The 13253-nt window shown below is 48.4% G+C and overlaps 1 protein-coding gene across 2 annotated transcripts in view; it reads left to right on the top strand.

Annotated features, from left to right (window-relative positions):
• The first annotated feature begins 12337 nt into the window (after window positions 1-12337).
• Window positions 12338-13253, top strand: part of SLC41A2 (solute carrier family 41 member 2) — a 96451-nt gene continuing 95535 nt past the window's right edge. For both annotated transcript variants that reach the window (XM_073323973.2, XM_073323974.2), the window contains exon 1: window positions 12338-12606. The gene's annotated coding sequence lies outside the window, so the exon portion shown is untranslated. The remainder of the gene's footprint in view (window positions 12607-13253) is intronic.

Raw genomic sequence — 13253 nt, 5'->3', positions numbered from 1 at the left:
CCCGGGAGGGCAGACTGGAATCCACCCAACAGCCTCAAGAATGGGAGAACCAAAGAACAAGATAACATCTGGCAGCACGGAGCTGTCAGGAATGTGCCATCTGCTGATTACTTCAGCAACAGCTTGATGAAGCAATTCCCATAGACTGGCATAGGAAGAAATTCCCATAAAAATGGACTCTAGAAAGTGAGAACCTTGGGGTCTGATTCTGCAAACCAACTTCCAGGAGCATCAGATGAGCATCTGACAAAGCCCTGCTCCCTCCTCATGTCCAGGCCACCGGGCATGAGCAACTCTAAGGCTGGAAACTGTGATGATAACCTTGCAGAACCTGTGTGTGTGTGTGTATGAATGAATGTGTGAATAAATATGAAATTGAATGAAATGTTATAGCTATAACTAACTGCTTACTATGATTCTTTCTGTATTCACAATAAATGTGGCATTTTGCCTTTTCCCCTTTAATAAGATCCTGATGGTTTTTATTTTATTGGTTTAACAGTAGAAGGTCTGCCGCAGCTCCCCACAGCCGCCCGCCTAGCTCTTACCATGGCCAGGCTCCAGCTCCGAGCTACCCCAAGCCGAGTCGGAGAGAGCCACGCTGGCAGTTGTGGGGAGCCTGGGTCCCTCCACCTGCCCTGGGTGGGGAGCAGGGACATGAACCGGGGGCTGCTCGGGCTCCCCACCCAGGGCAGGTAGCAGATCTGTCGTGGCTCCCCACTGCTGCCAGCGCGGCTCTCCCCAGCCCAGCTTTGGCCAGCGAGGGGGAGGTGGGGGGGGGGGAAGGGCAGGGGATGTGGCTTGGAGCCACAGCCAAGCCAGGGTAAGAGCCAGGCGGGCAGCTGTGGGGAGCCATGATGGGCCCTCCACCTGCCTGCAGTGCAGGATGGGACTGAGAGCAGCCTCCGGCCATGTTGCCGACACCCAGGCTCCCTGCCTGGCCGAGGGCAGGTGGAGGGTCCGCGACTCTGTGTATCTGTGCAGGGCTCTAGTTGTAACTGTAGGAGTCCTGACCCAAAGGAGGTTGTGTAGGCGGTGTCACTGGGTTATTGTAGGGGGGTTGTGATACTGCTACCCTTACTTCTGCACTGCTGCCTCCAGAGCTGGGCGCTGGGCCCTTGGCCAGCTGCCACCACTTTCAGGCCACCCAGCTCTGAAGGCAGCAGCGCAGAAGTCAGGGTGACATGGTATGGTATTGCCACCCTGACTTCTGCACTGCTGCTGGTGGGGTGCTGCCTTCAGAGCTTTGCACCTGGCCAGTAGCGGCCATTCTCCAGGCACCCAACTCTGAAGGCAGCATGGAAGTTAAGATGACAATACCATGACACCTCCCCCCCCCGCCCAACCCATTTTTGGGTCAGGACCCCCAGTTTGAGGAACACTGGTCTCCCCTGTGAAATCTGTATAGTATAGAAGGGTAAAAGTATACAAAAGACCAGATTTTACAGGGGAGACCAGTTTTCATGTATTTTTCACAGCTGTGAATTTGGTAGAGTGTTACTGATACTACACTACAACTTGTGTGTGAAATGTTTTTGTACCTCCCCATAATTAATCCATTTTTGTCAAATAATGTCATTATTCTTCTTCATTATTTGGTTTACTGTAGCACCCAGAAGTCTCAGTCATGGCCCAGGATCCTGTTGTGCTAGGTGCTGTACAAACAGAACCAAAATACTCCTGCCTCAAAGAGTTTACACGTTAAGTATAAAACAAGAGACAACAGATGGATAAAGACACACTACTGGGGGGAACAGCAGGAACCAATGAGACAATATTGGTCAGTAAGACAGCCAATAGTCTCAGCACACCAGCAGCCTAACTGGTGTAAGTTTCTTGTAGGTTCAGTATTATGTAATTGTGGAATAAAATACCACATAGTCTAGGTTCCACAATTATTTGTCCACATATGGATAAATCTCTGTGGAACCTAGGCTATGCAGGATCAAGGCATCTTTAGAAACATAGAATATCAGGGTTGGAAGGGACCTCAGGAGGTCATCTAGTCCAACTCCCTGCTCAAAGCAGGACCAATGCCCAACTAAATCATCCCAGCCAGGGCTTTGTCAAGCCTGACTTGGAAAACGTCTAGGGAAGGAGATTCCACCACCTCGCTAGGTAACCCATTCCAGTGCTTCACCACCCTCCTAGTAAAAAAGTTTTTCCTAACCTCCAACCTAAACCTCCCTCACTGCAACTTGAGACCATTACTCCTTGTTCTGCCATCTGGTACCACTGAGAACAGTCTAGATCCATCCTCTTTGGAACTCCCCTTCAGGTAGTTGAAAGTAGCTATCAAATCCCACCTCACTCTTCTCTTCTGCAGAATAAACAATCCCCGTTCTCTCAGCCTCTCCTCATAAGTCATGTGCTCCAGCCCCCTAATTATTTTTGTTGCCCTCCGCTGGACTCTCTCCAATTTTTCCACATCCTTCTTGTAGTGTGGGGCCCAAAACTGGACACAGTACTCCAGATGACACCTCATCAATATTGAACAGAGGGGAATGATCATGTCCCTCGATCTGCTGGCAATGCCCCTACTTATACAGCCCAAAATGCCGTTAGCCTTCTTGACAACAAGGGCACACTGTTGACTCGTATCCAGCTTCTCGTCCACCGTAACCCCTAGGTCCTTTTCCGCAGAACTGCTGCCTAGCTATTCAGTCCCTAGTCTGTAGCAGTGCATGGGATTCTTCTGTCCTAAGTGCAGGACTCTGCACTTGTCCTTGTTGAACCTCATCAGATTTCTTTTGGTCCAGTCCTCTAATTTGTCTAGGTCCCTCTGTATCCTATCCCTACCCTCCAGCGTATCTACGACTCCTCCCAGTTTAGTGTCATCTGCAAACTTGCTGAGGGTGCAGTCCAGGCCATCCTCCAAATCTTAGGAGAAAGAATTAAAGATGATAAAGGAGTGAGTTGGAAGAGAGACAGAGAACAGAAATTTAGGCAATCTCATCTAGTAATTTTCTGATTTATAGCTGTATAAATCAGATATTGATGTATTTTAATATTACATGAATTTATTGCATTTATTGTTAACTTTATATTATATTAGGTCACAGTGTCTTGTGTAAGATATTATAGTGATCTGGGATTCAAATTTATCCAGGTACTGCTGAATGAAATACCTACTCCGAGGCCCAGATTAACCACTGTGCACTTCCACTGGGCCCGCATCTGAGAAGGCCCCTTGACTACCAGGCAACCCCTCCTCCCCCACATACACAACATAAAATAATAATGATTTTAAAAACTCTTAAAACGTACACGGCACCGGCCAGGACAGGGCATTGGAGGGGAAGGCCCCACCTGCATGCTGACACTATGTCGACACTGCACTTTCGTTGGTAAAACTTTTGTTGGTTAGGGGTGTGAAAAAAACACACTCCTGACTGACAAAAGTTTTACCGACAAAAAGCACCGTTGTGGACAGCACTATGTTGTCGGGAGACGCTCTCCCACCAACAAAGCTACTTCCCCTTGTTGGGGGTCGTTTTATTTTGTTGGCAGGAGAGCTCTTACAGACAAAGAGCGGCTACATGTCGTACCTTACAGCGACACAGCTGTGGTGTGCAGTGTAGACATAGCCTAAGGCAAGAGATATCAGGTCAGAACAGGGAGCCAGGCCAGCCCTGTAGGACAGGAATCACTGTGGGGTGAGTGGAGTGGACTCCCTTACAACCCCATGCCCTGGACCCTCTCTCACCCCTTTGGGGGAAGGATCTGTCCACCCCCCTGGACCTCCCGCCCCAGGGAAGATGGGAGGCCCCCAATTTCCATAGTGCATGGGCCCCAAAATTCTTTAATGTGACTGAAAATTAATTACAGTATACAACTCTTGTAATTTTAGATTAAACTCTTCTAGTATACAGTTTTAAACAGATCAATCTCTAACGCAATCTGAATATTTCAAAGACACATGACTGGTAATCCAAACATAATTAAGTATACAGAAAAAGAAAGAGGTTTTAATTCTTATGAGTCTCCTGGTATTCTAAGCGAGCAATTTTAAAGGGGTGTAGTACAAAATTCCCTGATGGAAGTTATGTATTTCAATCAGCTTTATTGTACCTGAGTACTGCCTCAGAACTTTATAATAAACCATTGTTTTTTAAACAGTAATCTATAAAAATAGATTACAGTGAGTATATTTCTTTAGCTCACTGGGGAACCCAGCTGTTTTACCACTCCAAATCCAGAGTTTCTACCAAGATTTCAGGAAAGAGTAGTGGCAAATAAACAAATGATCTCACTGTGCACGTCAAAAGTGGAGGAAGCTTGGAAATCAAATACATACAGTTTTCATAGTTTAATATAACACCAAACTAAGCAAATAAAGATGAAACAGTATTTCAGGAAAAGGAATAAAGGATAGAATAGAGCCATTAATGTTTCATTCTTTGGGTTGTACATTACCCTAGGTTTGCAGGTGGTGGTCCCATCAATGTCATTTTAGAAAGTAACATATAGCCCTCTAGGCTCATGTAAATCAGAAGTTAGAAATATGAGGAAAGGGAAGGAAAAAGGCAACAAAAAGCAAAACATGTTTGGTATACATTTCTGTGATTCTTTGGCATGAAAAATTCATCATTTTTAGAAGAATTTCAGTATTAAACTAAGTGGCTAACTGTGCTGGAAAGCTTAGCAGCCAGGTGACTAGCTACTATTTTTTGAAACCTTTCCTATGTTAATTGTCAAAATCTGGCAAGTGAATCTGACATTAAATTTTGGCCCCTGAGAGAGCTAAATTATCTTTTGGAAAAGCAACTCACGCGCTTGCCAACTTTAATTGACTCTGGCCAACCTGTTATACAGGATTTGCTCTGCAATTTTTATTGCTGTCTAGCTATTACAATTTAAACCTTGAAAACTGTAAAGAGGGATTGGATCGTTCAAGGGATTGGCAATGGGATGTGGACATTTTACTTCTAGATCACTCAGTCCAGTCCAGTCAGTCATGACAACATGTAGTTAACCCTCTAAATGCTGCATAGTAGTTTATGTGAAATGTGGTTTCTGTTCAATTTCTAGTGGATACATGTTCAGATCACACACACACACAACAACTCATAGAATTAAGGGACTCAGTCCTTAACTTTTCTACTAACTTGGAGAACTGTCTTCTCCTCCCTAAAAGTGTTCCCTCAAGATCAGGGACTGACCAAAGCAGGGGAAGCTTCCACTGCTACGGCCACCCGTGCTTGGCCTCTGTATATCCCACAGTTCTGTAGCCACTGAATTTGCTGCAGAATTCACTCTTTTCCATACAGTTGTGCTCCAGAATCTCAATTTTCATTTACAAATATATATAGCTATCTCTCATGACTGTGAAAATAACTTGGATAGCATGGACCAGGTGTAAGTCTTTCTGAATTTTGCAAATGGCCTAAACATTAGGTCTAAAAGGTGTATACTGTCCCATTCATCTCAGTAGCATGTTCACTCTAAAAACTAATTATGGTGACATGAATGTCAACACTGTTAACTAGTTCAGTGCAAATGATTTTGGCCCTGATCCTGTGAAACACCTGCCAACATACTTAACTTTAAACTTTTATACACATGCTCACAGTATTTAGCTCCAACTTGTTGCAAATACTTGGTGCTTTGGGCACGCTGTGTATGTTCTGTGAATTAGACAGGGAAAAACAGGTTCCAGAGTTGTCAGCCTGACAGATTTCATCATTACTAAATTCATGTATAGATTTTTTTAAAAAGTTTTTCCACTTCAGGTTTCTCCATTGCTATGAAGTACATAGCATCAATGTAGGAAGTACTCTTTTAGAAAATAACAGCACATGTTTTCAAAGTGTTGTACAAATGTAAACAAACTAACTGTAAAAATTAGTAATTTTAAATTTAATATTTATGTTTATCAGCACAAAAGAAATTAGTTGAACTTCACCTCTCTATATCTACTTTAACAAATAATCCACATCTGTATCGTAGTTAGACTCAGAACCTGCATGTGCTTAATTTTACATGCATGAGTACATTGAGGCTACTCAGAGGGTATGTCTACACTACGGAATAAGGTCGAATTTATAGAAGTCGGTTTTTTAGAAATCGGTTTTATAAATTCGAGTGTGTGTGTCCCCACAGAAAATGCTCTAAGTGCATTAAGTGCATTAACTCGGCGGAGTGCTTCCACAGTACCGAGGCAAGCGTCGACTTCCGGAGCATTGCACTGTGGATAGCTATCCCACAGTTCCCGCAGTCTCCGCTGCCCATTGGAATTCTGGGTTGAGATCCCAATGCCTGATGGGGCTAAAACATTGTCGCGGGTGGTTCTGGGTACATATCGTCAAGCCCCCGTTCCCTCCCTCCCTCCGTGAAAGCAAGGGCAGACAATCGTTTCGCGCCTTTTTTCCTGAGTTACCTGTGCAGACGCCATACCACGGCAAGCATGGAGCCCGCTCAGGTAACCGTCACCCTATGTCTCCTGGGTGCTGGCAGACGCGGTACGGCATTGCTACACAGTAGCAGCAACCCCTTGCCTTGTGGCAGCAGACGGTACAGTACGACTGGTAGCCGTCATCGTCATGTCCGAGGTGCTCCTGGCCACGTCGGCTGGGAACGCCTGGACAGACATGGGCGCAGGGACTAAATTTGGAGTGACTTGACCAGGTCATTCTCTTTAGTCCTGCAGTCAGTCCTACTGAACCGTCTTATGGTGAGCAGGCAGGCGATACAGATTGCTAGCAGTCGTACTGTACCATCTTCTGCCGGGGAGGCAAGAGATGAGGATGGCATGCAGTCCTTCTGCACCGTCTGCTGCCAGCCAAAGATGTAAAAGATAGATGGAGTGGATCAAAACAAGAAATAGACCAGATTTGTTTTGTATTCATTTGCCTCCTCCCCTGTCTAGGGGACTCATTCCTCTAGGTCACACTGCAGTCACTCACAGAGAAGGTGCAGCGAGGTAAATCTAGCCATGTATCAATCAGAGGCCAGGCTAACCTCCTCGTTCCAATAAGAACAATAACTTAGGTGCACCATTTCTTATTGGAATCCTCCGTGAAGTCCTGCCTGAAATACTCCTTGATGTAAAGACACCCCCTTTGTTGATTTTAGCTCCCTGAAGCCAACCATGTAAGCCATGTCGTCAGTCGCCCCTCCCTCCGTCAGAGCAACGGCAGACAATCGTTCCGCGCCTTTTTTCTGTGCGGACGCCATACCAAGGCAAGCATGGAGCCCGCTCAGCTCACTTAATTAGGAGCACATTAAACACCACACGCATTATCCAGCAGTATATGCAGCACCAGAACCGGGCAAAGCGATACCGGGCGAGGAGGCGACGTCAGCGCGGTCACGTGAGTGATCAGGACATGGACACAGATTTCTCTGAAAGCATGGGCCCTGCCAATGCATGCATCATGGTGCTAATGGGGCAGATTCATGCTGTGGAATGCTGATTCTGGGCTCGGGAAACAAGCACAGACTGGTGGGACCGCATAGTGTTGCAGGTCTGGGACGATTCCCAGTGGTTGCGAAACTTTCGCATGCGTAAGGGCACTTTCATGGAACTTTGTGACTTGCTTTCTCCTGCCCTGAGACACATGAATACCAAGATGAGAGCAGCCCTCACACTTGAGAAGCGAGTGGCGATAGCCCTGTGGAAGCTTGCAACGCCAGACAGCTACCGGTCAGTTGGGAATCAATTTGGAGTGGGCAAATCTACTGTGGGGGCTGCTGTGATGCAAGTAGCCCACGCAATCAAAGATCTGCTGATATCAAGGATAGTGACCCTGGGAAATGTGCAGGTCATAGTGGATGGCTTTGCTGCAATGGGATTCCCTAACTGTGGTGGGGCCATAGACGGAACCCATATCCCTATCTTGGCACCGGAGCACCAAGCCGCCGAGTACATAAACCGCAAGGGGTACTTTTCGATAGTGCTTCAAGCTCTGGTGGATCACAAGGGACGTTTCACCAACATCAACGTGGGATGGCCGGGAAAGGTACATGACGCTCGCATCTTCAGGAACTCTGGTCTGTTTCAAAAGCTGCAGGAAGGGACTTTATTCCCAGACCAGAAAATAACTGTTGGGGATGTTGAAATGCCTATAGTTATCCTTGGGGACCCAGCCTACCCCTTAATGCCATGGCTCATGAAGCCGTACACAGACAGCCTGGACAGTAGTCAGGAGCTGTTCAACTACAGGCTGAGCAAAGGCAGAATGGTGGTAGAATGTGCATTTGGATGATTAAAGGCGCGCTGGCGCAGTTTACTGACTCGCTTAGACCTCAGGGAAACCAATATTCCCACTGTTATTACTGCTTGGTGTGTGCTCCACAATATCTGTGAGAGTAAGGGGGAGACGTTTATGGCGGGGTGGGAGGTTGAGGCAAATCGCCTGGCTGCTGGTTACGCGCAGCCAGACACCAGGGTGGTTAGAAGAGCACAGGAGGGCACGGTACGCATCAGACAAGCTTTGAAAACCAGTTTCATGACTGGCCAGGCTACGGTGTGAAAGTTCTGTTTGTTTCTCCTTGATGAAACCCCCCGCCCCTTGGTTCACTCTACTTCCCTGTAAGCTAACCACCCGCCCCTCCTCCCTTCAATCACCGCTTGCAGAGGCAGTAAAGTCATTGTTGCTTCACATTCATGCATTCTTTATTCATTCATCACACAAATAGGGGTATGACTACCAAGGTATCCCAGGAGGGGTGGTGGAGGAGGGAAGGAAAATGCCACACAGCACTTTAAGCACAGCACTTTAAAAGTTTACAACTTTAAAATTTATTGAATGACAGCCTTCTTTTTTTTGGGCAATCCTCTGTGGTGGAGTGGCTGGTTGGCCGGAGGCCCCCCCACCGCGTTCTTGGGCGTCTGGGTGTGAAGGCTATGGAACTTGGGGAGGAGGGCGGTTGGTTACAGAGGGGCTGCAGTGGCAGTCTGTGCTCCAGCTGCCTTTGCTGCAGCTCAACCATACACTGGAGCATACTGGTTTGGTCCTCCAGCAGCCTCAGCATTGAATCCTGCCTCCTCTCATCACGCTGCCGCCACATTTGAGCTTCAGCCCTCTCTTCAGCCCGCCACTTACTCTCTTCAGCCCGCCACTTACTCTCTTCAGCCCGCCACCTCTCCTCCCGGTCATTTTGTGCTTTCCTGCACTCTGACATTATTTGCCTCCACGCATTCGTCTGTGCTCTGTCAGTGTGGGAGGACAGCATGAGCTCGGAGAACATTTCATTGCGAGTGTGTTTTTTTTTCTTTCTAAGCTTCACTAGCTTCTGGGAAGGAGAAGATCCTGTGATCATTGAAACACATGCAGCTGGTGGAGAAAAAAAAAGGGACAGCGGTATTTAAAAAGACACATTTTATAAAACAGTGGCTACACTCTTTCAGGGTAAACCTTGCTGTTAACATTACATACATAGCACATGTGCTTTCATTACAAGGTCGCATTTTGCATCCCCCCACCGCGTGGCTACCCCCTCAACCCTCCTCCCTCCCTGTGGCTAACAGCGGGGAACATTTCTGTTTAGCCACAGGCAAACAGCCCAGCAGGAATGGGCTCCTCTGAGTGTCCCCTGAAGAAAAGCACTCTATTTCAACCAGGTGACCATGAATTATATCTCACTCTCCTGAGGATAACACAGAGAGATAAAAAACGGATGTTGTTTGAATGCCAGCAAACATACACTGCAATGCTTTGTTCTACAATGATTCCCGAGTACGTGTTACTGGCCTGGAGTGGTAAAGTGTCCTACTATGAAGGACGCAATAAGGCTGCCCTCCCCAGAAACCTTTTGCAAAGACTTTGGGAGTACATCCAGGAGAACCGCGAATGCCAGGGCAAAGTAATCCTTTCACATGCTTGCTTTTAAACCATGTATAGTATTTTAAAAGGTACACTCACCAGAGGTCCCTTCTCCGCCTGCTGGGTCCAGGAGGCAGCGTTGGGTGGGTTCGGGGGGTACTGGCTCCAGGTCCAGGGTGAGAAACAGTTCCTGGCTGTCGGGAAAACCAGTTTCTCCGCTTGCTTGCTGTGAGCTATCTACAACCTCCTCCTCATCATCATCTTCTTCGTCCCCAAAACCTGCTTCCATATTGCCTCCATCTCCATTGAAGGAGTCAAACAACATGGCTGGGGTAGTGGTGGCTGAACCCCCTAAAATGGCATGCAGCTCATCATAGAAGCGGCATGTTTGGGGCTCTGACCCGGAGCGGCCTTTCGCCTCTCTGGTTTTCTGGTAGGCTTGCCTCAGCTCCTTCAGTTTCACGCGGCACTGCTTCGGGTCCCTGTTATGGCCTCTGTCATGCCCTGGGAGATTTTGACAAAGGTTTTGGCATTTCGAAAACTGGAACGGAGTTCTGATAGCACGGATTCCTCTCTCCAAACAGCGATCAGATCCCGTACCTCCCGTTTGGTCCATGCTGGAGCTCTTTTGTGATTCTGGGACTCCATCATGGTCACCTGTGCTGATGAGCTCTGCAGCTGGCCAAACAGGAAATGAGATTCAAAAGTTCGCGGTTCTTTTCCTGTCTACCTGGCCAGTGCATCTGAGTTGAGAGTGCTGTCCAGAGCGGTCACAATGGAGCACTCTGGGATAGCTCCCGGAGGCCAATACTGTCGAATTGTGTCCACAGTACTCCAAATTCGAGCCGGCAAGGCCGATTTAAACACTAATCCACTTGTCAGGGGTGGAGTAAGGAAATAGATTTTAAGAGCCCTTTGAGTCGAAATAAAGGGCTTCATCGTGTGGACGGGTGCAGGTTTACATCGATTTAATGCTGCTAAATTTGACCTAAAGTCCTAGTGTAGACCAGGGCAGAGTGTGTAAATTTAAGCCCATGTGTAAGTCTTTACAGGATCAGGACCTTATATTATTAAAGCTTTCTGGGCATATCACAGAGTACTTGGGCAAGGACAATTAAAAAATCAGCCCGTCTAAAGAGAAAAGTTTTCAAACAGCAGTATACGTTTTTTATTTCATTGAACCAATTAATGAAATCAGTTGACTTCTTAATGAAATTATTTTCAATCAAGCTAAAAGAAAGAAAGTGTTCAAGTGCATTCTGTACAAGATTCTCAAATAAGTAAAAATTGTTGAGTCTTGTGTTTTGTTGCCAATAAAGCTTTTACAAGTGAATGCAAAAGCATTGCCAGGAATACATTTGGTGCTTACTCTGCTTTCCATCCTTTTTTGATTTTCATACATTGCAAATCTATAGCGTGGTTGGTCAAAACAGAGAAGGCCACCTACCCACTTTTAATCAACGAAAAACCAGCACTTGTGAAATCAGTATTGGAAATGTGAAAATAGGAAGAGAACAGCGTGTCATTGGCATGCCGAACTGTGGGGCAAGGTTTAGCAAGTTCATCTCTAACTTTCCCTCAGAGCACACAGTACCTCATGAACTCACTCACTAGACCTGCACACAGTAAATAACTTGGAACTCCATTTATCTATCTGGAAGGGATGAAGAATTGAACCAGAACTACTGGGATTTAAAATTATGCTTCCTGGAGTCTAGGTAATTCAAACCAGAGACTTTCTGGAGGTTTTTTTTTTTTTTTTTTTTTTTTTTAAATACAGCATTGAATTGCAAACTGGATGGTAATTATGTGTGACTTCTAGACTGGGCTGGTTTAAATTATTTTCAGGATTGATTGGGCATCTTTCATTGTGGTGTGGAGGCAGGACTGCACCAAATGGAAACTTTTTTTTTTTAAAGGTCACCTTGCTAGAAAACTATTCGGTTTTTCTGAGGGGATAATTGGGGTGGGGGCTTTCTCTGTGCCTGTAGCTTTCCCTTTGCTGCTCTTCAGGGTGCTGGGGAAGGAAATTGTCATCACTCTGATCCTGCCCTTCCCCATTTGGCCTGTGTGTGTTAAAGTTCTCCTTAACCTTCCTCTATTCCTTCCACTAGGATCTCTGGGTGTATGTGCGTGTGGGATCACTGCTCCTCTTGTACAGCCCCTTCCCCAGAGGGAAGCTCTCCCTAGCCTCACCCCATCCCCTCTTTGTGTGTCTGTGGGAAATGTGGGGGGTTTCACTGCTCCCTCCCACCCCCCGTTTGTGGGGGATATAGGGAGTATCACACCCCAGCCCTAACCCGTCCCCCTTAAGGCTGGGGGCATCAGTCATTAGGTGACCCCCGTACGCCCCCCCCCCATACGGCCGTGACCAAGTAATCGCCCCCCTCAGCCTCTCCTCTGCAGCCCCCTATGCCCGAGGGGAGGGGGCTGCTGGGGAGAACAGCGGAGCGCTCCCCTCCCCTGTGCTTAATGCGCGCAGCTTACAACATAGCCCCCCCCCTCTCCCCCGGGCTGGCTGCGGGTGCTTGGAGCCCGCGATGACGGTTGGCGGCAGCTCCTCGCGCTCAGCCCCTTCCGCTGGGGGTTCCCCGCGAGCCGAGCTCACCAGCAGGTCAGGCAGCGGCTGCTGCGCGCTCACATCACCGGCCACATCATCAAGGGGCTGCCCTGCCGCGCGGGCGCCGCGCCTGCTCAGTGCGGGCGCCGCCGCCGCTCACCCTGCGCGGGAGCTGTCAGCGCTGCAGCCGGGCTGGTCCGTGCGAAGAGCGGGCAGCGGTCCCGGGCGGCGCGCGGCCATGGCGAGGGGCGGCGGGCTGCCGGCGCCATCATCGCCCAGGTAAGGGTGGGGCAGGGTCCCTGAGGGGCAGGAACGGAGCCGAGCACGGGCAGGAGATGCCCGGGACCCGCCGCGGGGAGGGAGGCGCTGCCGGGATCGGGGCCCGATCAGGAAAGTTTCTAAATAAGTGATTGAGAAGAATAACACAACGCCCCAGACCCCCATCTGCTCCCCCCCCACCGCCCCTCCGCTGCCCATCTACTTCCCCCACCGCCCCTCCTCATCCGTCACTCATCTACCCCACCCACCGCTGCCCATCTACTTCCTCCACCGCCCCTCAACTCCCCAGTCTCCCCCAACCCTCTCCCCATCCACCGCTCATCTGCTCCCCTTCCCACACCGCCTCCTCCCCCATCGGCTGCCCATCTACTTCCCCCACCGCCCCTCCTCATGCGCCGCTCATCTACTCCCCCACCACCCATAGAATATCAGGGTTGGAAGGGACCTCAGGAGGTCATCTAGTCCAACCCCCTGCTCAAAGCAGGACCCACCCCCAATTAAATCATCCCAGCCAGGGCTTTGTCAAGCCTGACCTTAAAAACTTCTAAGGAAGGAGATTCTACCACCTCCCTAGGTAACGCATTCCAGTGTTTCACCACCCTCCTAGTGAAAAAGTTTTTCCTAATATCCAACCTAAACCTCCCCCA

The sequence above is a fragment of the Lepidochelys kempii genome, chromosome 1 (genome assembly GCF_965140285.1).
Source record: "Lepidochelys kempii isolate rLepKem1 chromosome 1, rLepKem1.hap1, whole genome shotgun sequence".
Lineage (NCBI taxonomy): Eukaryota > Metazoa > Chordata > Testudines > Cheloniidae > Lepidochelys > Lepidochelys kempii.
Note: the sequence above shows the minus strand (reverse complement) of the source record. Positions and strands in the feature narration are given on the sequence as shown.